This window comes from Schistocerca cancellata, chromosome 6, assembly GCF_023864275.1.
Source record: "Schistocerca cancellata isolate TAMUIC-IGC-003103 chromosome 6, iqSchCanc2.1, whole genome shotgun sequence".
Taxonomy (NCBI): domain Eukaryota; kingdom Metazoa; phylum Arthropoda; class Insecta; order Orthoptera; family Acrididae; genus Schistocerca; species Schistocerca cancellata.
Window position 1 is genome coordinate 71,552,641 of NC_064631.1, and position 23,023 is coordinate 71,575,663.

Here is a 23,023-nt window from a genome sequence, read left to right on the forward strand (position 1 = left end):
CTGCTTTCTTCTAGAGGACGGTGCTAAAATAGGTTTTGCATCGGCTTGGTGGACATGATTCATCACATATGCGTTGGAGGTTCTCTGAGAACTGCGACGTGGAGAGTTACCGGTTGCATTTTTTTTTCCTTTATTGGGTTTCGATTCCCCCTAAAGGGGGCGGGCTGGCAGCAGCTTATTACGCCGCTCTTCAGCCTACAGAATTTGTTTTAAAAAGATGAAGATAATAAAAAATAATAACAGTTGGCGATAAAATCGGTGACTTAAAGGTAAAAATGGCAGAAAATTCTGGAGCATAAGACATGAAACACAGGGTCGATGAAGCTAATAAAACACACAGGAAGCAGAAAAACAATAGACAGACAATTAAAAAAACACGGCGACATCTGGGTTCTGTTCGCAAGAGATACAAAAAGCACACCCAGCGACAGCATGATTTCTGTTCGCAACACTGTGGAAGGACGCACAACACCAAACACGCACTTAAACACTGCGCTAAAAGTTGGCACAAATACTACATACCACACCTGAGAGCAGGTGGGGGGAAACTGGTCAGATGACGGGAAAAAGGGGGGGGGAAAGGACAGAAAAAGTGAAGGGGGAGGGGGGAAAGGAGCCAATGGAAGATGAGGATCCATAAGAGGGGTGGGGGGTGCTGAGCAGACGGGCCAGGGATTGGGTAAGGCAGAGGAGAGGAGTACAAAAGGACTCGGGGGGGGGGGAGAGAGAAAGGAGATGATAGGCAGGGGGAAAACACAGGATGGAAGGGGGGAGGAAGAGGGAGCCCAGGGAAAGGACGGAGGAAAGAGGGGGGGGGGGTTGAGAATCAGAGTTGATAGGAAGGATAAATGGAGGGAGAGAGGGCATCATCCTGGAGGGGGAGCTGATGGAAGCCACCTTGGGAAAGGAGATGTAGGGTGTAGAGATGGAGGGTAGGGGGGACACAACGGTGAAGACGTGGCAGGGGGCAGGGATGGGAGAGGAGAGGAGCAACCAGGGGGTGAGGGGGTTCAAGACGGCGGGAGGTGTAGAGGATGTGGATTGTTGTTGTTGTGGTCTTCACTCCTGAGACTGGTTTGATGCAGCTCTCCATGCTACTCTATCCTGTGCAAGCTTCTTCATCTCCCAGTACCTACTGCAACCTACATCCTTCTGAATCTGCTTAGTGTATTCATCTCTTGGTCTCCCTCTACGATTTTTACCCTCCACACTGCCCTCCAATGCTAAATTTGTGATCCCTTGATGCCTCAAAACATGTCCTACCAACCGATCCCTTCTTCTAGTCAAGTTGTGCCACAAACTTCTCTTCTCCCCAATCCTATTCAATACCTCCTCATTAGTTACGTGATCTACCCACCTTATCTTCAGCATTCTTCTGTATCACCACATTTCGAAAGCTTCTATTCTCTTCTTGTCCAAACTAGTTATCATCCATGTCTCACTTCCATACATGGCTACACTCCATACAAATACTTTCAGAAACGACTTCCTGACACCTAAATCTATATTCGATGTTAACAAATTTCTCTTCTTGAGAAACGCTGGATATGTTCGAGGAATAGGAGCAGATGGGGGAAAGGAATGAGGATTCGCGTGGGGGACAGGAGGCGTACACGGAAGGCGAGGCGGAGTGCATGACGCTCAAGGATTTGGAGGGGGGGGGCAGATATCCAGGCAGGACTGGCATAACAGAGGATGGGACGGATTAAGGATTTGTAGGTGTGGAGGATGGTAGAAGGGTGCAACCCCCACGTCCGGCCAGAGAGGAGTTTGAAGAGTCGGAGGTGGTTGTGGGCTTTGGATTGGATGGAGCGGAGATGAGGGAACCAGGTGAGGTGACGGTCAATGGTGAGGCCAAGGTAGGTGAGGGTGAGGGTAAGGCGGACAGGACGTGCGCAGACAGTAAGGGAGAAATCCAGGAAACGGAAGGAGCGAGTGGTACGACCTACGATGATTGCCTGGGTCTTGGAAGGATTGAGTTTCAGGAGCCACTGGTTACACCATGCAGCAAAAAGGTCAAGGTGATTCTGGAGAAGGCGTTGGGACCGTTGGATGGTAGGAGCGAGGGCGAGGAATGCGGTGTCATCAGCATATTGCAAGAGGTGTACTGGAGGGGGGGGGGCGGCTGGGGCATATCTGCCATGTACAGGAGGTAGAGGAGAGGGGAGAGGACAGAGCCCTGGGGCACACCTGCAGAGGGGTAAAAGGTGTGGGAATTGGCATTATGGATGGTGACATAGGAGGGGAACGGTTGCAGATAGATAGCGCTCTAAGTAATACCCAGAACACGCAGTTGTATATGAGTTATCAGTGCAGTCATGAAACTGAAGACTCGATTTACGTCCAACGTGTGGCAGGGAAATGGTGTACTGCGCATGCATCTTTGTTCGTCTAGAAAAAGGTGCTGAAATTGCTGAAATAGGTTTTCCTTTGGTTTGGTGGACATCATTGATCATGCATGCGGTGATTGCTGGCTGTGAATGTGGCGGTTTGCCGTTAACGATTGCAGGTAGATAGCGCTACAAGTTACACCCAGAACATGCAGATGTATACGAGCCGAACACAGGCTATACCACACAAATCATACAGCTCTAGAGAACTGCAGAAAAAAGTTAAGTGTGCGATAAAAGACTTGTCACAACATCTCCCTCTCTCTAGAATGTATCGTCAGTGTACCTTATAACAAGCCCTCTCACTCGATTACTCCATCTACTTTCTATCATCCTTTAACGTAGATCCATGTCAGCTAAGAGGCATATGGTTCTCTTTTCTAGGAAAGGATCCAACGCAGCAGTCAACCAGCATGTATTCCTGTAACCTCAATAGTCATACTGCAGAATGTTGTTAAAAACCATGCAGCGACTGTTCTGCAAGGTGTTTGTTAGCTGTCACTACATTGTTGTGACTAGCCCGCATCTCGTGGTCGTGCGGTAGCGTTCTCGCTTCCCACGCCCGGGTTCCCGGTTTCGATTCCCGGCGGGGTCAGAGATTTTCTCTGCCTCGTGATGGCTGGGTGTTGTGTGCTGTCCTTAGGTTAATTAGTTTTAAGTAGTTCTAAGTTCTAGGGGACTGATGACCATAGATGGTAAGTCCCATAGTGCTCAGAGCCATTTTTGTTGTGACTATTAGAGGTTACAGAAAAACGCACTGTAAATACTACTTGTTAGAAATTGAAACACTTAAATGGTCTTGCAACAGGATCATGTACGTGATCCATTCTGTAGTTGTATACCGCAGTCTACAATCTGGTAGAGCCGGCCGCGGTGGTCTAGCAGTTCTGGCGCTGCAGTCCGGAACCGCGGGACTGCTACGGTCGCAGGTTCGAATCCTGCCTCGGGCATGGGTGTGTGTGATGTCCTTAGGTTAGTTAGGTTTAAGTAGTTCTAAGTTCTCGGTGACTTATGACCTAAGATGTTGAGTCCCATAGTGCTCAGAGCCATTTGAACCATTTGAATCCAATCTGGTAGTACAGTGCTTTTCGTTAGAGGACGTAAAATTTATCGTAGTCACTTGTCCGTACATTTTATAAAAATCTATAGGATAGTTGCTGATATCTTTGGGGTCACACCTGGGCTTGTGATCTGACACACAAATTTATTAGTCCTTATTTAGTGGTTAGCCACATTAAACAGTCTATTACATACGTCTTATCACTGTCCACCATCTATTACTGTTTGCCGGGTTCCCAGCACCTCCATGTCGACCTTTTCTCATATTCCACTTGCTGTCACAGACACGTTCCCATGAACAGAAATTTTGCTGCACCAAGCAGACATGTAAGTATTCTCTCACTCTCCCTCAATGTTCTCACATTTTGTCGTCTTTTCCCTAAATTTATACGCATTTTCCTTCAATTTTCGTAATTTTACCGAGTTTATGTAATTTTTCCACATTTTTTTCGATATGTATATGCTCATATGGCTAACATAAGCAGGTGTGGCTTGATTTTATACGAGTAATGCGACATAAAGTGACATAAAATCAGTAAGATCACGAGAATTAACGGAACATAGTTGTAAATTAAGGGAAAATAAGACAAAATGTGGGAAAATCGGGAGAATGACAGAGTACTTACATGTCTTATGCAGTAGGAAAATTCTTGTACGTGGGAATGAATGTGTGGCAACAAGACCAATAGCTGAATAAGTCAACAAGAAAGCACTCGGAAAGAGGGAAACAGTAATTGACGGTGGACAGTGATAAGACGGCTGGAATAGACTGTTTAATGTGGATGACCACCAAATGTAGAGTAATAAATTTATATATGTCGGATCACAAACCCAGGTGTGACCCCGAAGTTCTCGGCAACCAGCTTACAGATTTTTACAAAGTGTCCGGACATGCGACCATGATAAACTTTATCTCCTCCTTAACTAAAAAGCATTGTATTACCAGCATGGTGAGTGCAATATACAACCACATAACTGTTCACGTGTTTTACACAGTGAAAAACTGTTTATTTGTTTTGAAGTCTAATAACAAACAGTATTTACAGTGTCTGGACATGCTAAGGAACGTAGCTTTTTTCACCTCCTCTCTGCATATTTCCCACACTGCAATACAGTATTTGTGTCATGTGATGTAGGTAGTCTAACGGGGTTCACGATATGTCGACATGTACATAGCACTCGCAAAGGAATGGAGGGGGTGCTTTAGCATTGATACAGAAACTTAGAACCATGCTGTAGTGTGACTGGCTGATAGCATCACGTGATCGACGCGGTGATACATTTTGTTGACGTGAGAGGCCGTCGAGAGCAGTGGTTTGAAAGTCTAGAAATTGCGTAAAATGCGTTGAAATTGTGAGAAACGTTCTAAAACTGCGAAAATTGATTGAAAATACTTAAAACTGAGGAAAATGTGACAAAAAATGATTGTCAGGCAGCTCCGACCTCGTCAGTATGCTCATCCATCATGGACAACAGTAGCGTAGTTCGAGTCCCTAGATTTACTTAGCTGAACGTTACAAAATAACGAGGAGGCAGGGGACGCGAATTGTAGCCTGCTATCGGGGGTAAAAATAATAGTACTTTTTTTTTCCTACTTGTGAATAGGTAGCGTGAAAGTAGATGTTCTGTATTTTCTTTTTTGCGTCTGAAATGTATGTAATACTGACTTGCATAACAGTTTATTTACACGACTTGTACAGACACTAGTTCTGAGTGCTCAGAGGCAGGAAGAGAGCGGGGGCTAAGGGGCGCTGCACGGGTGCTCGGCGCCAGCAGAGGATCAAGTAGGTAAAAAGACGAGGGCTAATAGAAATCCTTGGGTAACAGAAAAAATATTGAATTTAATTGATGAAAGGAGAAAATATAAAAATGCAGTAAATGAAGTAGGCAAAAAGGAATACAAACGTCTCAAAAATGATATCGACAGGAAGTCCAAAATGGCTAAGCAGGGATGCCTAGAGGACAAATGTAAGGATGTAGAGGCTTGTCTCACTAGGGGTAAGATAGATACTGCCTACAGGAAAATTAAAGAGACCTTTGGAGAGAAGAGAACCACTTGTATGAATATCAAGAGCTCAGATGGCAACCCAGTTCTAAGCAAAGAAGGGAAGGCAGAAAGGTGGAAGGAGTATATAGAGGGTCTATACAAGGGCGATGTACTTGAGGACAATATTATGGAAATGGAAGAGGACGTAGATGAAGATGAAATGGGAGATACGATACTGCGTGAAGAGTTTCACAGGGCACTGAAAGACCTGAGTTGAAACAAGGCCCCCGGAGTAGACAACATTCAATTTGAACTACTGATGGCCTCGGGAGAGCCAGTCATGACAAAACTCTACCATCTGGTGAGCACGATGTATGAGACAGGCGAAATACCCTCAGACTTCAAGAAGAATATAATAATTCCAATCCCAAAGAAAGCAGGTGTTGACAGATGTGAAAATTACCGAACTATCAGTTTAATAAGTCACAGCTGCAAAATACTAACGCGAATTCTTTACAGACGAATGGAAAAACTGGTAGAAGCCGACCTCGGGGAAGATCAGTTTGGATTCCGTAGAAATGTTGGAACACGTGCGGCAATACTGACCTTACGACTTATCTTAGAAGAAAGATTAAGGAAAGGCAAACCTACGTTTCTAGAATTTGTAGACTTAGAGAAAGCTTTTGACAATGTTAACTGGAATACTCTCTTTCAAATTCTGAAGGTGGCAGGGGTAAAATACAGGGAGCGAAAGGCTATTTACAGTTTGTACAGAAACCAGATGGCAGTTATAAGAGTCGAGGGGCATGAAAGGGAAGCAGTGGTTGGGAAAGGAGTAAGACAGGGTTGTAGCCTCTCCCCGATGTTATTCAATCTGTATATTGAGCAAGCAGTAAAGGAAACAAAAGAAAAATTCGGAGTAGGTATTAAAATTCATGGAGAAGAAGTAAAAACTTTGAGGTTCGCCGATGACATTGTAATTCTGTCAGAGACAGCAAAGGACTTGGAAGAGCAGTTGAACGGAATGGACAGTGTCTTGAAAGGTGGACATAAGATGAACATCAACAAAAGCAAAACGAGGATAATGGAATGTAGTCAAATTAAGTCGGGTGATGCTGAGGGAATTAGATTAGGAAATGAGACACTTAAAGTAGTAAAGGAGTTTTGCTATTTAGGGAGTAAAATAACCGATGATGGTCGAAGTAGAGAGGATATAAAATGTAGACTGGCAATGGCAGGGAAAGCGTTTCTCAAGAAGAGGAATTTGTTAACATCGAGTATAGATTTAAGTGTCACGAAGACGTTTCTGAAACTATTAGTATGGAGTGTAGTCATGTATGGAAGTGAAACATGGACGATAACTAGTTTGGACAAGAAGAGAATAGAAGCTTTCGAAATGTGGTGATACAGAAGAATGCTGAAGATAAGGTGGGTAGATCACGTAACTAATGAGGAGGTATTGAATAGGATTGGGGAGAATTGAAGTTTGTGGCACAACTTGACTAGAAGAAGGGATCGGTTGGTAGGACATGTTCTGAGGCATCGAGGGATCACAAATTTAGCATTGGAGGGCAGCGTGGAGGGTAAAAATCGTAGAGGGAGACCAAGAGATGAATACACTAAGCAGATTCAGAAGGATGTAGGTTGCAGTAGATACTGGGAGATGAAGAAGCTTGCACACGATAGAGTAGCATGGAGAGCTGCATCAAACCAGTCTCAGGACTGAAGACCACAACAACAACAGAGGCAGGGAGAGAGCGGGGGCTAAGGGGCGCTGCACTGGTGCTCGGCGCCAGGGTGTTGAGCGACGTGTGGCCGCTGCTCACTGCGCCCCCCTCCCCCCCTCTCGCCATTACAGCCCCCTGGAGCTGCCACTCCCCACCGTGAGACGTAGCCGAGGCCAGTAGCATGCTGTTGGCCATTCTTCTCCCATTCGTAACAAATAGTCGAATATTGCGCTATAGTTCCAGGGATCGGCATTTCCTAAACATATGTTTGATTTCTGCAGACCTGAAACGGTATGTCGTCGCAACCCAACACCAACCAAAGGAGAACATCGCCAGATCAGAACCAAGGACAGGATGCTCTCGTTGCGTGACGCAGTCACTGCTATTGTTTTTTTTTTTTTAGTGTTCACAAGAAAAACACATCTATCTTTACTGGAATGTTCGGTCAGTATTGGTTATTGAGTTGTTATTTGGTCCTATCAGCATTATTTTATTGGTGAAGTCTTCTGTTCACCATTGTGTGTGGAACTCGCTAACCCAGTGTATGTTCAATTACTGTTGGACGCGTTAAGAGTTTATTTTGCGGTATATTCACTGGAAAATTCAATGTTCTCGGTTCAATATCCGTTAAGCATAAGTTCGTATCATGAAAGTGATTTACTCTTGTTTAGCTGGCTAATTCATTAATTTTAGTACTATATCCGCTATTTGCACTGTTGCCATCATGATAATCGTTTTAAAACCCTTAAGACTTCACCCTTTACACGATGTCAGCTGAGATGTGTCGATACAATATTCTTTGTAGCAAGCGTAAGATTCACAGCTGTAGAATGAGTTTACACTTATTTAGCTTTAGATTTAATTGATTTTAGTACTATATCCATTATCTGAACTGTCACAGTATTACTTTTTAAAAGCGTAAGCCTGTACCGTTTACACGATGTTGTAGCAAGGATAAGAATCACACCTGGAGAATACACGTGGGTAATACTTCAAGCAACAAATGAGTATTCATGTTTATTCACTCACTTTCATTTAAATAAATAAGCTGACATTACTGCAGTTGAGCTGCTAAGAGTAGTGACACTTTATGCAAACAGTGTGTTACTCCACGAAGAGCAAGTAATCTGTGTAAAATTCCTCTATCGTCTATTCTTCTGCCGTTAGTACGGCACAATCCTCATCGTTCCACTGTATACGGCAACATACACACACGCACACAAAGCTGTTATTTGGTGCAGTGCAGCGTCTGGAAACTCTACCAGACCGCCTTCAGAAACTCTACCTGCTGAAGTAGAATAAAAGCGAATGATAATGGGCTATAGCTGCATGCTGCGTCGAAGGCTAGTGAGTGTCTGTGTATCTCATTTACGTGGAACATATTATTTCAGTGATTTTCCTACATGAGACTGACTGTACTTAGCAGAGAACCACTATCGCACAGTGCTGGAGCATCAGGAACATTTGAAAGCACACGGCCATTGACTATCTAGTTCTCCATGTAGGATGAATAGTCAACTATTTTGCTATTTTTTCAGAGAGGCCAGTCTTTTGTTCTTCTGTGACTGATTTCTACAGACGAGAACCTGTACAAAGATACTGGTACGTCGATTGCTACGCCGCCAGCAGGCCCACATGTGGAGCGTGTTGCCTACCCCGCCATTCAGTAGGGGTATCTTTGTACAGGGGCAATTTTAAAGTGGCCAACGAAGGTGCATGTGGCACGAACGATGTTGGCAAAGTGGGGCGGTCTAAGAGGGAACATTTTCCATTTTATTCACGCGCATGTTTGTTTTGCAAACCTTCGTCATCACGCCACAAGAGGGTGCGAAACAGGAGGGCTGAAGAAACATAAACACAATTCGAAACTTCCTGGCAGATTGAAACTGTGTGCCGGACCGAGACTCGAACTCGGGACCTGACGAGGTACTAGCAGAAGCAAAGCTGTGATGACGGGACGTGAGTCGTGCTTGGGTAGCTCCGATGGTAGAGCACTTGCCCGCGAAAGGCAAAGGTCCCGAGTTCGAGTCTCGGTCCGGCACACAGCTTTAATCTGCCAGGAAGTTTCATATCAGCGCACAGTACGCTGCAGGGTGAAAATCTCATTCTTGAAACATCCCCAAGGCTGTGGCAAAACCGTGTTTCCGCAATATCCTTTCTTTCAGGAGTGCTAGTTCTGCAAGTTTCGCAGGAGAGCTTCTGTAAAGTTTGGAATGTAGGAGACGAGGTACTGGCAGAAGCAAAGCTGTGGTGAGGTGGCGTGAGTCGTCCTTGGGTAGCTCAGTTGGTAGAGCACTTACCCGCGAAGGGCAAAGGTCCCGAGTTCGAGTCTCGGTCCGGCACACAGTTTTAATCTGCCAGGAAGTTTCATATCAGCGCACACTCTGCTGTAGAGTGAAAATCTCATTCATAAACAGATTTTGCCGCTTCGGATCGCGTTGAAACTTCGTCGAATCGTTCTCAGCGGTCCATTTTGCTTCATCCCCTTTGTACCAAAGCAAAAACTGTCGTCACGGTACACTATAAAGGAATGAGGTCACATTGAATGGGATACATTGTCCATAGAGCACGGTTGAACCGTTCTGAGGATGTCAGCAGTGGCAAAATTTGCCGAGAACCTTGTCTGTTGCTCATCGCACTATGTCCTGCCGATTTCGAGTGCCAAATGTGTCGGTATCAACGCTCCAAGAGAAGGGGCGGTTTCATTGAAGAGCTTATACCACTTCCTGAGGGCTTTCTGCGTCGGTTCTGAGCTGCGGTGTGTTCCATCGTGGAGGCGTCAAGCGGTGGAGTGATATGTGGGCAAGAAGGGTTGTGACGGCCTGGTCACCGTATGACACGCCCCCTGTGGCAATGGGCAGAACTGTGGGGAAGTTTAGTGCCAATGTGACGTCATTAACACTCTTAAGACTCCTGTATCCTGAGCTGAATTATCCATCATGTTTTCGTCAAAGTATAGTGTGTTCATACTTGTTTACATGAGTCAGGATGCGAGTGGAGATTTATGATTAAATGTCTTGAAGAATTCGTCGTAAATATGAGTGGCTGATCAACTGTAAGTTACATTAACCATTGCAAAAATAGTTTTCATATTTTTAGATTTCCAAGTGACCCCCAAAGGAAGAAAATGAGGGGCTATAAATTGCAGCAGAGAGAACTGGGAACCAGAACCTGGCACTCAGTTGTGTACTGCAAGCATTTTAAACGTGAAACCAGTTTATAGAATTGCGTTTCTTTCCCCAGTAGAAAACTATACTGAAACATTTCGTCTCAAAAATGTTCGGCTCCTGTCATGTTTTTGCAGTCGGGAAATTAGAGTAAAATATTGATTGTGATATATTTATAAATCGTTGTCATGAACATACATACACTAGCTGAGTAATATGCAATCCCATTGCCCGCCGCTGTGGCTGAGCGGTTCTAGGCCCTTGAGTTCGGAACCGCGCTGCTGCTACGGTCGCAGGTTCGACTCCTGCCTCGGGCATGGATGTGTGTGATGTCCTTAGGTTAGTTACGTTTAAGTAGTTCTAGGTCTACGGGACTGATGACGTCAGATGTTAAGTCCCCTAGTACTTAGAGCTTTTTTTCTTTTTTTTCTTTTTTTTTGCAATCCCATTTCTTACGTAGGTACAGTAGGAAGATAGATGATAATTAAGATATTTTTATAGAGGATTGGTCACTATGAGGGAACCTGCACAAGTAACATAAAATTCAAAGAATAGAGTTTTGACCACTAGTCAACAAGCAACAAAATTTTTGTCTTATTTTCGTGTTGATAAGAAATATATTTAATAACATCGTGGTGCATTCCAGATACAAACATTCTACAGTTTTCATTTGGAAGTTTGGTTACTGAGACCTCCCTCCTGCGCAAAAAATTATTTAATCTAACGAGAAAAAATGTAAGTTTTGGACAATAGGCCTATATGAAGATACTTTAAGGATTTAATAAAGGAAAAACACCAGTTTTCATTTGTCCTACAATATTACTTTTATTTTATTGAAGATAGCCTTGTAAGCCGAAAACCGGTTAACAATAAAAGTAATATTGTAGAACAAAAGCAAACTGGTGCTTTTCATTTATTATAATGTTGTTCTACCAAGAACCGACGGAAGATTCTGTTTAGGGATTTAGTGCATGGATGGTAGAATTCATGGGGCTATTTAGTGCAGCATTTCTCAAAATACTTGCTTCTGATTAAAAAATAAAGGCGACTAGTCAATCAATGGGAACTGTAGGTAGGAATATCAATAATGTAGGAGTCGGGGCGTGGAATGTCAGAAGCTTGAACGTGGTAAGGAAACTTGAAAATCTGAAAAGGGAAATGCAAAGGCTCAATCTAGATATAGTAGGGGTCAGTGAAGTGAAGTGGAAAGAAGACAAGGATTTCTGGTCAGATGAGTATTGGGTAATATCAACAGCCACAGAAAATGGTATAACAGGTGTAGGATTCGTTATGAATAGGAAGGTAGGGCAGAGGGTGTGTTACTGTGAATAGTTCAGTGACCGGGTTGTTCTAATCAGAATCGACAGCAGACCAACACCGACAACGATAGTTCAGGTATACATGCCGACGTCGCAAGCTGAAGATGAACAGATAGAGAAAGTGTATGAGGATATTGAAAGGGTAATGCAGTATGTAAACGGGGACGAAAATCTAATAGTCATGGGCGACTGGAATGCAGTTGTAGGGGAAGGATTAGAAGAAAAGGTTATAGGAGAATATGGGCTTGGGACAAGGAATGAAAGAGGAGAAAGACTAATTGAGTTCTGTAACAAGTTTCAGCTAGTAATAGCGAATACCCTGTTCAAGAATCACAAGAGGAGGAGGTATACTTGGAAAAGGCCGGGAGATACGGGAAGATTTCAATTAGATTACATCATGGTCAGACAGAGATTCCGAAATCAGATACTGGATTGTAAGGCGTACCCAGGAGCAGATATAGACTCAGATCACAATATAGTAGAGATGAAGAGTAGGCTGAAGTTCAAGACATTAGTCAGGAAGAATCAATACGCAAAGAAGTGGGATACGGAAATACTAAGGAATGACGAGATACGTTTGAAGTTCTCTGACGCTATAGATACAGCAATAAGGAATAGCGCAGTAGGCAGTAGAGTTGAAGAGGAATGGACATCTCTAAAAAGGGCCATCACAGAAGTTGGGAAGGAAAACATAGGTACAAAGAAGTTAGCTGCGAAGAAACCATGGGTAACAGAAGAAATACTTCAGTTGATTGATGTAAGGAGGAAGTACAAACATGTTCCGGGAAAATCAGGAATACAGAAATACAAGTCGCTGAGGAATGAAATAAATAGGAAGTGCAGGGAAGCTAAGACGAAATGGCTGCAGGAAAAATGTGAAGACATCGAAAAAGATATGATTGTCAGAAGGACAGACTCAGCATACAGGAATGTCAAAACAACCTTTGGTAACATTAAAAGCAACGGTGGTAACATTAAGAGTGCAACGGGAATTCCACTGTTAAATGCAGAGGAGAGAGCAGATAGGTGGAAAGAATACATTGAAAGCCTCTATGAGGGTGAAGATTTGTCTGATGTGATAGAAGAAGAAACAGGAGTCGATTTAGAAGAGATAGGGGATCCAGTATTAGAATTGGAATTTAAAAGAGCTTTGGAGGACTTACGGTCAAATAAGGCAGAAGGGATAGATAACATTCCAACAGAATTTCTAAAATCATTGGGGGAAGTGGCAACAAAACGACTATTCACGTTGGTGTGTAGAATATATGAGTCTGGCGATATACCATCTGACTTTTGGAAAAGCATCATCCACACAATTCCGAAGACGGCAAGAGCTGACAAGTGCGAGAATTATCGCACAATCAGCTTAACAGCTCATGCATCGAAGCTGCTTACAAGAATAATATACAGGAGACTGGAAAAGAAAATTGAGAATGCGCTAGGTGACGATCAGTTTGGCTTTAGGAAAAGTAAAGGGACGAGAGAGAGAGAGGCAATTCTGACGTTACGGCTAATAATGGAAGCAAGGCTGAAGAAAAATCAAGACACTTTCATAGGATTTGTCGACCTGGAAAAAGCGTTCGACAATATAAAATGGTGTAAGCTGTTCGAGATTCTGAAAAAAGTAGGGGTAGGCTATAGGGAGAGACGGGTCATACACAATATGTACAACAACCAAGAGGAAATAATAAGAGTGGACGATCAAGAGCGAAGTGCTCGTATTAAGAAGGGTGTAAGACAAGGCTGTAGCCTTTCTCCCCTACTCTTCAATCTGTACATCGAGGAGGCAATGATGGAAATAAAAGAAAGGTTCAGGAGTGGAATTAAAATACAAGGTGAAAGGATATGAATGATACGATTCGCTGATGACATTGCTATCCTGAGTGAAAGTGAAGAAGGATTAAATGATCCGTTGAACGGAATGAACAGTCTAATGAGTACACAGTATGGTTTGAGAGTAAATCGGAGAAAGACGAAGGTAATGAGAAGTAGTAGAAATGAGAACAGCGAGAAACTTAACATCAGGATTGATGGTCACAAAGTCAGTGACGTTAAAGAATTCTGCTACCTAGGCAGTAAAATAACCAATGACGGACGGAGCAAGGAGGACATGAAAAGCAGACTCGCTATGGCAAAAAAGGCATTTCTGGCGAAGAGAAGTCTACTAATATCAAATACCGGCCTTAATTTGAGGAAGAAATTTCTGAGGATGTACGTCTGGAGTACAGCATTGTATGGTAGTGAAACATGGACTGTGGGAAAACCGGAACAGAAGAGAATCGAAGCATTTGAGATGTGGTGCCATAGACGAATGTTGAAAATTAGGTGGACTGATAAGGTAAGGAATGAGGAGGTTCTACGCAGAATCGGAGAGGAAAGGAATATGTGGAAAACACTGATAAGGAGAAGGGACAGGATGATAGGACATCTGCTAAGACATGAGGGAATGATTTCCATGGTACTAGAGGGAGCTGTAGAGGGCAAAAACTGTAGACGAAGACAGAGATTGGAATACGTCAAGCAAATAATTGAGGACGTAGGTTGCAAGTGCTACTCTGAGATGAAGAGGTTAGCACAGGAAAGGAATTCGTGGCGGGCCGCATCAAACCAGTCAGTAGACTGATGACAAAAAAAAAAAGGAAAAGATAGATTGCTATTTACCGTCAAGAAGGCACGTCGAGTTGTAGACAGGGAAGAGGGTCTTAATCGTTCCTGTCTGCAACTTGACGTGTCTTCTTTACAATAAATAAATACGACTTTCGCAAGTACCTATATATGGGTAAAAACTGATAAAAAGGCACAGGTTGCTACTGCATAACACCCACATTTGAAGAAACTGGTAGAGAGCTGTAAATTCATTACAGTTAATATGCACGAATACCACGTATGTTCCGAGCCTGCGTTTCTATAGGTGTGTAATATCACATTTCAGTTCTTCTCATACATGAAAGGGCATTATAAGTATCTCTATACACTTTCATTACTGTTCAGAACACTTCATACATGCAATATGAAATATTTTGTAAGAAATACTGTAAAAAGTTGCGTGAATTGGTTAACTACCCGCTCAGTCTTCAGAGGTGGAGAAAACATGGCGGACGATTAAGCCTGTTATATAGGACCTCAGATGAAGTTCTGAGCTCTGACCTTTATCTCGGATGTGTCGAGAGGTTGCGGTTTGAAGCCTCGCTGAGACCAGGGGTTAGTCGCAGGGCGCCACGCTTTTGCACCATCGCAGAGGAAAGTTGTAGAGTCAAATTTCAGAATTCTGATTTTCAGTGAGAGACAGTTGCAGAGTTTAAAAAAAATTGTCATCTGATTATGTCGCACAGTGTAGCTTTAGACATCGGCGGCTCGCTAGAGGCGTTGTGCGGCGGGCAGCGCTGCGGTGGGTAGTAGAGATGGGGGATCCGCTCTTGAACTGATTCATAGAGTTGAATCTTTCAAAGGAGTGAACAATCAGTGATTCAGAAAAAAAGAATGGTAGCTCCAAACGTTTCCCACGGCAGAGAGAGAAAGAGAGAGAGAGAGAGAGAGAGAGAGAGAGACGGAGCATATCAGCAGCGCCTCTGCTGGTCACAGCACAGTGCACGCCACACAACACAGCCAGCGCCAGCCTCTGCCCTGCTTCTACCTTGGCTGCCTGCATTGTGCAGTGCCCCATTGGATTTTGTGTTTCACATATGCTGTGCCGTCTCTGTGCGTCGTCTGCTGCGTGCAGTGTCTGGCGCAGCTTAACTTCGCATCGCACTCTGTCGGCGATCGTTTCAGTCGCACGTCCTGCCCTCTGGGCAGTTGATGCGAGCAACAGGACAGAGAGCCACCTAGCGGATAACATAGGAACTACTTGCAACAACCTGCTCGCAAGGGAACGGACGATTTGTCTCGGAGCGGGTGAGTGGTGGCCGTTCACCGCTCCCCCCACCCTCAGAACTCGCCCGCTCAATGCTCACCCCAACGTTCTCGACTCTAGCCAGAGCGTTGAGCAAAGCAACTCAGGTGTCACTCTGGTCTCTGTGGTCTCAGCTCACGCAGTAATACAGCTCGCGGCTCGACCTGCTCGACTCAGTGCTTCTGCATCGGAGTTCGTCTCTACTGGATATTGTTCTTCTTAGTAATACCGCTATGTATATTACATTATTATGTTATGTATACATCATTTGTTTTTATTTTATTTTTATTTGTTTAGACTGATCAGATTAGGTTCCTGACGACTCCTCTCACTATAGGATTTTTATTATGGACACTCGAATTTACGCTTTAATTACGAGCGAACTGATAAACGTATCGCAAAATGTGATACACCAATATTTTCCTTGTTTTATTCTGCGTAAGGCTATATGCAGCACTTTCGTTTTACAGTCAAATTTATATATTTTTTTCTTATTCTGGTACGGATTTTGCGATTTTAGGCGTCTTCGGAAGGAAACGTTCACTTTAAAAATATATGGCTTGCGATGTATTTGTATGAGGTTAATGAAATTTTAATACATTATGGCCAAATATATTGTTAATGTAAATCTTAAGTTACAACATTTTCCGATCACCCAAAAAACCACGATAGTGCAAAATAAATCAATAATCAAAAACTTTGTCATATCGTGGAAATTTCAATAAACAATACAAAATTCTTACTCATTATCTGTGTTACTTCAAAATAGGATCAAATAAGATCAAAATACAGGTATAGTACTGGAATAAACCAAGTTTAAAGGGCAATGTGCCTTCCATTTATTTTCTATTGTAAATGAGTGGTGAGTCATGAAAAAGAGCTAATTCATTTCAGGGAGTGAACAGTTCTGATCCGATCTCTGAAAAGAACAGTTTTGCCCATCTCTAGTGGGTAGTGCGTGGCGGTGAGCGCGTGGTCTGGGACGCAGGAAGCCGGCAGCGGCAGCGGTAGGGGCCAGTGCGCCAACGGCCGCTGGACGGTGGTCGGTCGACGCCGAAGTGCTCAATGGGCGAGCGGAGGACAAGGGCCGGGGGCCGGGGGCAGCGCAGCCGCATGCATAATGTCGCGCGGCCGGCCGCCATTGTCTCGCTGTTTGTCGCCGGAGCCCCCGGCGGCCGCCGCACCGCTGCCCGCTCCCCGCCGCCTTCTTGCAGAGGAGCACACTGTGCGGCACAGAGGCGGCAGGGCGCTGGCGTCACTCTCAGAACGATCTCCCTTTTCACTCGAGGGATTTCCAGAAATAGCGCAAAAATTATGAAAACCGAGGATTACTCGTGCACTGAGATGACAAAAGTCTTGGGATAGTTACTAATAATAATAATAATAATAATGGCGTGTGACGAGGGCCTCCCGTCGGGTAGACCGCTCGCATGGTGCAAGTCTTTCGATTTGACGCCACTTCGGCGACTTGCACTGTAGTTCCTTCATAGATTGTCGCACAGATGACAAAATGGTAGATATCGAAATAAACGAAAGATGGATAGAGAAATAATTAAAATCGCTCAAAAGAGGAAAGGCCGCTGGACCTGATGGGATACCAATTCGATTTTACACAGAGTGCGAGAAGGAACTTGCCCCCTTCTTGCAGCGGTGTACCGTAGGTCTCTAGAAGAGCGTAACGTTCCAAAAGATTGGAAAAGGGCACAGGTCATCCCCGCTTTCAAGAAGGGACGTCGAATAGATGTGCAGATCTATAGACCTATATCTCTAACGTCGATCAGTTGTAGAATTTTGGAACACGTATTGTGTTCGAGTATAATGACTTTTCTGGAGACTAGAAATCTACTCAGTAGGAATCAGCATGGCTTTCGAAAAAGACGGTCGTGTGAAACCCAGCTCGCGCTATTCGTCCACTAGACTCAGAGGGCCATAGACACGGGTTCACAGGTAGATGCCGTGTTTCTTGACTTCCGCAAGGCGTTCGATACAGTTCCCCACAGTCATTTAATGAACAAAGTAAGAGCATATGGACTACCAGACCAATTGTGTGATTGGATTGAAGAGTTCCTAGATAACAGAACGCAGTATGTCATTCTCGATGGAGAGAAGTCTTCCGAAGTAAGAGTGATTTCAGGTGTGCCGCAGGGGAGTATCGTAGGACCGTTGCTATCCACAATATACATAAATGACCTTGTCGATGACATCGGAAGTTCACTGAGGTTTTTTGCGTATGATGCTGTGGTACATCGAGAGGCTGTAACAATGGAAAATTGTACTGAAATGCAGGAGGGTCTGCAACGAATTGACGCAAGGTGCAGGGAATGGCAATTGAATCTCAATCTAGACAAGTGTAATGTGCTGCGAATACATAGAAAGATAGATCCCTTATCATTTAACTACAAAATAGTAGGTTAGCAACTGGAAGCAGTTAATTCCATAAATTATCTGGGAGTACGCATTAGGAGTGATTTAAAATGGAATAATCATATAAAGTTGATCGTTGGTAAAGCAGATGCCAGACTGAGATTCATTGGAAGAATCCTAAGGAAATGCAATCCTAAAACAAAGGAAGTAGGTTACATTACGCTTGTTCGTCCACTGCTTGAATACTGCTCACCAGTGTGGGATCCGTACCAGATAGGGTTGATAGAAGAGATAGAGAAGATCCAACGGTGATCAACGCGCTTCGTTACACGATCATTTAGTAATCGCGAAAGCGTTACGGAGATGATGGGTAAACTCCAGTGGAAGACTCTACAGGAGAGACGCTCAGTAGCTCGGTACGGGCTTTTTTTGAAGTTTCGAGAACATACCTTCACCGAAGAGTCAAGCAGTATATTGCTCCCTCCTACGTATATCTCGCGAAGAGACCGTGAGGATAAAATCAGAGAGATTAGAGCCCACACAGAAGCATACCGACAATCCTTCTTTCCACGAACAATACGAGACTGGAATAGAAGGGAGAACCGATAGAGGTACTCAGGGTACCCTCCGCCACACACCGTCAGGTGGCTTGCGGAGTATGGATGTAGATGTAGATGTAGATGTCGATGGGGATGAAATGATGATGATTAGGACAACACAACACCAAGTCCCTCCTAATATCGTGTCGGGCAATCTTCTTCCTGGCGTACTGAAGGAACTCGAAATGACGTGGACCCAGCAAGTCGTTGGAAGTCCCCTGCATAAATATTGAGCCATGCTGCCTTTATAGCCTTACATAATTCCGGAAGTGTTGCCGGAGCAGTATTTTGTTCCCGTCTGGTTGGCGGCGCATGGGTCTGCTCCTGTAAACTGAACGGTTGGCCAAATGTAGGAAGCGAGTAGGAGCAGGAAAAGGAAGTACTGCGGTATAAGTTATAACTCTTTTACTTAGCTCTGCGTACAGATGAGCACGTACGTGCGAAGCCGGATGTCTGAAGTTCACAGAAGTTACACAGGCAAGAACGGTAGTGGCTCGCCCACTACGAAATAGAAACAATGTTGCTTGGTCGTCTCCCCGGAATCAAATTGGCTGAATCTCGAGCGACGCTCGTAGAGCTCTACAGCGCCGGCTAGAGGGCGCTGTCGACGGTGTCTGTCGTAGTGCCAGCCTAAAAACTTGCACCTACGCCGTGGCATCGTAGCTGTCGATACCACACCGATTATGTCCCATAAATGTTCGACGGGATTCGTATGGGTGGATCAGGGTGGTCAAATTATTCGCTCGAGCTCTCCAGAATGTTCTTCAAAAGGATCTAAATCAACTGTAGTTCGGTGACATGGCGTATTGTAATCCATAAAAATTCCGTCGTTGTTTGGGAACACGACAACCATGAGTGGCTGCAAATTGTCTCCAAGTAGCCGAACAAATCATTTTCACTCAGTTATCTGTTCAGCTGGACCACGGGACCCACTCCATTTTGTGTAAACATAGCCCAGAACATTATGGACCCCACCAGAAGTTTGCACAGTGCCTTGTTGGCGACTTGGGCCCATGGATTGTGCGGTCTGTGCCACACTAGAACGTTACCATCAGCTCTTACCAAATGGAATCGGGACTCATCTGAGCAGACCGTGATTTTCCATTCGTCTTCGATCCAACCGATGTGGTCGCGACTCCAGGAGGGGCGCTGCAGGCGATGTCGTGCAGTTAGCAAAAGCATTCGCGTCGACTGCCTGCTGCCATAGTCCATTAACGCCAAATTTCGGCGCACTCTCGTAACGGGTACGTTCGTCCTACTTCCCACATTGATTCCACGCAGTCTGCTTGTCTGTCAGCACTGAAAATTGTACACAAACGCCACTGCGTTGTCCGTGGTGAGACGTCATGCCTGAAATTCGGTGTTGTCGACACACCCTTGACGATGTGTATCTCTCAATACTGAATTCGCTAACGGTTTCCGAAGTGAAATCTCTTACTACCATTCCGCGTTCAAAGTGTGTTAACTGTCGTGCCGCTACAACCACGTCGGGAACCTTTTCACACGAATCGCCTGAGTACAAGTAGAGCTTCGCGAGTGCACTGCCCTTTTACACTTTGTGTATGCAATACTACTGCCCTCTTAAAATGTCTATATCGCTGTCCCATGGCTTTTGTCACCGCAGTGTATAAAGTATAACACTGACATGAGTTACAGGAGAATTAAAAAATTTGTAGAAGCTGAAGATAAGGTGGGTAGATCACGTAACTAATGAGGTGGTATTGAATAGGATTGGGGAGAAGAGGCGTTTGTGGCACAACTTGACAAGAAGAAGGGATCGGTTGGTAGGACATGTTTTGAGGCATCAAGGGATCACAAATTTAGCATTGGAGGGCAGTGTGGAGGGTAAAAATCGTAGAGGGAGACCAAGAGATGAATACACTAAGCAGATTCAGAAGGATGTAGGTTGCAGTAGATACTGGGAGATGAAGAAGCTTGCACAGGATAGAGTAGCATGGAGAGCTGCATCAAACCAGTCTCAGGACTGATGACCACAACAACAACAACAACAGTGTACCTTGCATAAAAGTTATTCAGTTAATTGCGATATGAAATGGTACGATCAGATAGGCTCAGTCGTAGGTAAGGCTGCTGGGAGATTTCAGTTTAATTGGCAGGATACTAGGAAGAAACAGAAAGATTGCTTACTAATCATTTGTGCGTCTCATCACAATATGTTGCTCAAGTATGTAGGGCCGGTACCAAATAGAACTAAACAAGCAGTATACAAAAAATGGGTAAAACAATGGTCACAGGTTCGTTTGGCTCATGCGAGAGCCTCACGGAAGTCTTAAGAATACCCGACATGGCAGGCGCTTGAAGAGAGTCCCTGGGAAACCGCCTTAAAAAGATTGCGATCCAATGGGCCCACAGCGAAGAAGTTGTGTCGTAGAGACATTATGTAATAAAATCCAAATTGCTGCTATAATAGTGTAGTGATGTATTTACTGTGATGAACCCCTTTCGGCTAGAACGCCGTCTTCAGCCGATGTACAAATATCACCAGTGATCGCTGTCACTTTGCGTTATATTCCAACGTAGTGTAAGTTTAGAGCTCTTATGTTATAAGCTGTTTCGTGGTTTGCTTCTGTTGTTAAGAGTCCTTTATTGTAATGTTGATAATTTGACAACTGTAAGTCTATCAAATCTGATGATAAAACGTCAAATTATAAAAATTACAATAAAGTACAATTAACAACAGAAGCAAACCACGAAACAGCTTGTTGCCGAATGCTCCTGCAGATACACAACGTTGGAATGCAACTCAAAGTGACAGAGATTGAAAGGCACCCGCATGCCTTGCTCATACTGTGGCATCAAGCAGTCAGGCCTGCAAGATGAGTGGTCTGCCAAGCGAGTGGGCTCATTCTTATTTATCGAGTAACATGAACTCTAGTACTCACAATTAAGTTTCAAGCTATTCTCCTGTTTGAATATTACGCAACGGAAACGCACATCTGACTATTAGTAATTTACACAACTCTGACTGTTCACTACTCACTGGCAATACCACATTTTCTTTCTTATTCAACGGCTTTGATCAACACGTGGCCATCGCACTGAATATGAATGGTGCACACATTATACATTCTGGGTATCATGACAACATACTATTCGAAGGAAAAGGCCACCAATCTTTTTCGTTTCACTATCTTATTTATTCCGATAAACTCTATAACCTAAACACACAAATTCTATAACCTACAACAATAACACATGAGAAATTCCGCCCAGTGGGCATGGCTTTACATTGGTGATTCTCTGTCTTATGGTCTCGTAATTATTTAATGCTACAGTGCACTTTCTGGACAGAATGGTGGATCTTTTGCTATATCTCACACTTCGACTCTCACAACCATCATCACGAAACTTTCCTCCAGACTGAGCGGTACAAAAGGAACATGCATAACCCACTACCTCTGAAACTACCTTGCTACTCTCCCATGCAAACCACACATACATGACATACACCACACTGCAACATGGAATTCAACACAAGGAATAGTCACAACATTATAATCACATCACTTTCAGCTTTCCCACTTCAATTAGTATTTATTCCAGTTTCACCCGACACTGCCCCACTTCGTAATTTTTCTTTCCTACTATGAACTCTGGAGGATATATGCACGTCTTCCTGTGCAATGCAAGCCAAGTGGCATTGCTGGATAGACGGCCGACTCACCTTGCTTCTCTCTCAGAGTATTATAGTTTGAATCAAGCGTCACACGGAAACATAACATGCAAAGTAATATTAAGAACATATTCGTCACACACGCGAGTCCTCAACTGATACCATGGACGAGTACTTCTCTTTATCCTTTGTCTCATACACAGATTGAGACTCACACAGTACTCACCACGTGGAAGTACTCGTCTCTAATTTCAAGTCCTGCACATGCCATTTCTTAAATATTTCCAACTTATAGTACACACACAAGTAATTCAGCTTAACTTAAGCCTCGGAAGTATTTCAACTTATTGCTGCACGTGGTTTCATTGTGACCGTTGGTCACTTCCGAAGATTACTACAATCCCCTTAATATTACCTGCCTGACATTTAATTCTCCCCACAAAAGTACCTGAAATAGAGAAATTATTATTCCAAACTACTCTTAAGTATTTCACATGCATACCATGTCTCCACTCTTTTGTCTTTACAGAGCACACCTAAGACAGGTCTTACCAACACTAGATCCAGCGGCAGAGTGCTGAAACATGGCTGTTCTTCAGGTCCTCTCGCACCTCTGCCGAAGTGGGGGAGCACCTTGCTACCGTATTGGTCAGCCACATTTCAGGCGCTCAAAGCTCCCGTAAACTTCATCTCTTTGGTTCTACCAAAGGTGACCAACAGGTCGTCTCAAAGATGATCATATATTCACATTCACTATCTGCGGTTAGCAGACGACCATACATTCATTCATTTCCAGATCTCACCAAACTGGATGTAGGGATTTATTCTGTGGGAGTGCACATGTGATCAATTAAATAAATAAATTGTCATTCTTTCCCACACTGG

The 23,023-nt window shown here is 44.0% G+C and overlaps 1 protein-coding gene across 1 annotated transcript in view; it reads left to right on the plus strand.

Moving 5' to 3' along the window:
* Positions 1-23,023, plus strand: part of LOC126088144 (lachesin-like) — a 566,198-nt gene that overhangs the window by 511,334 nt on the left and 31,841 nt on the right. The window lies entirely within an intron of this gene.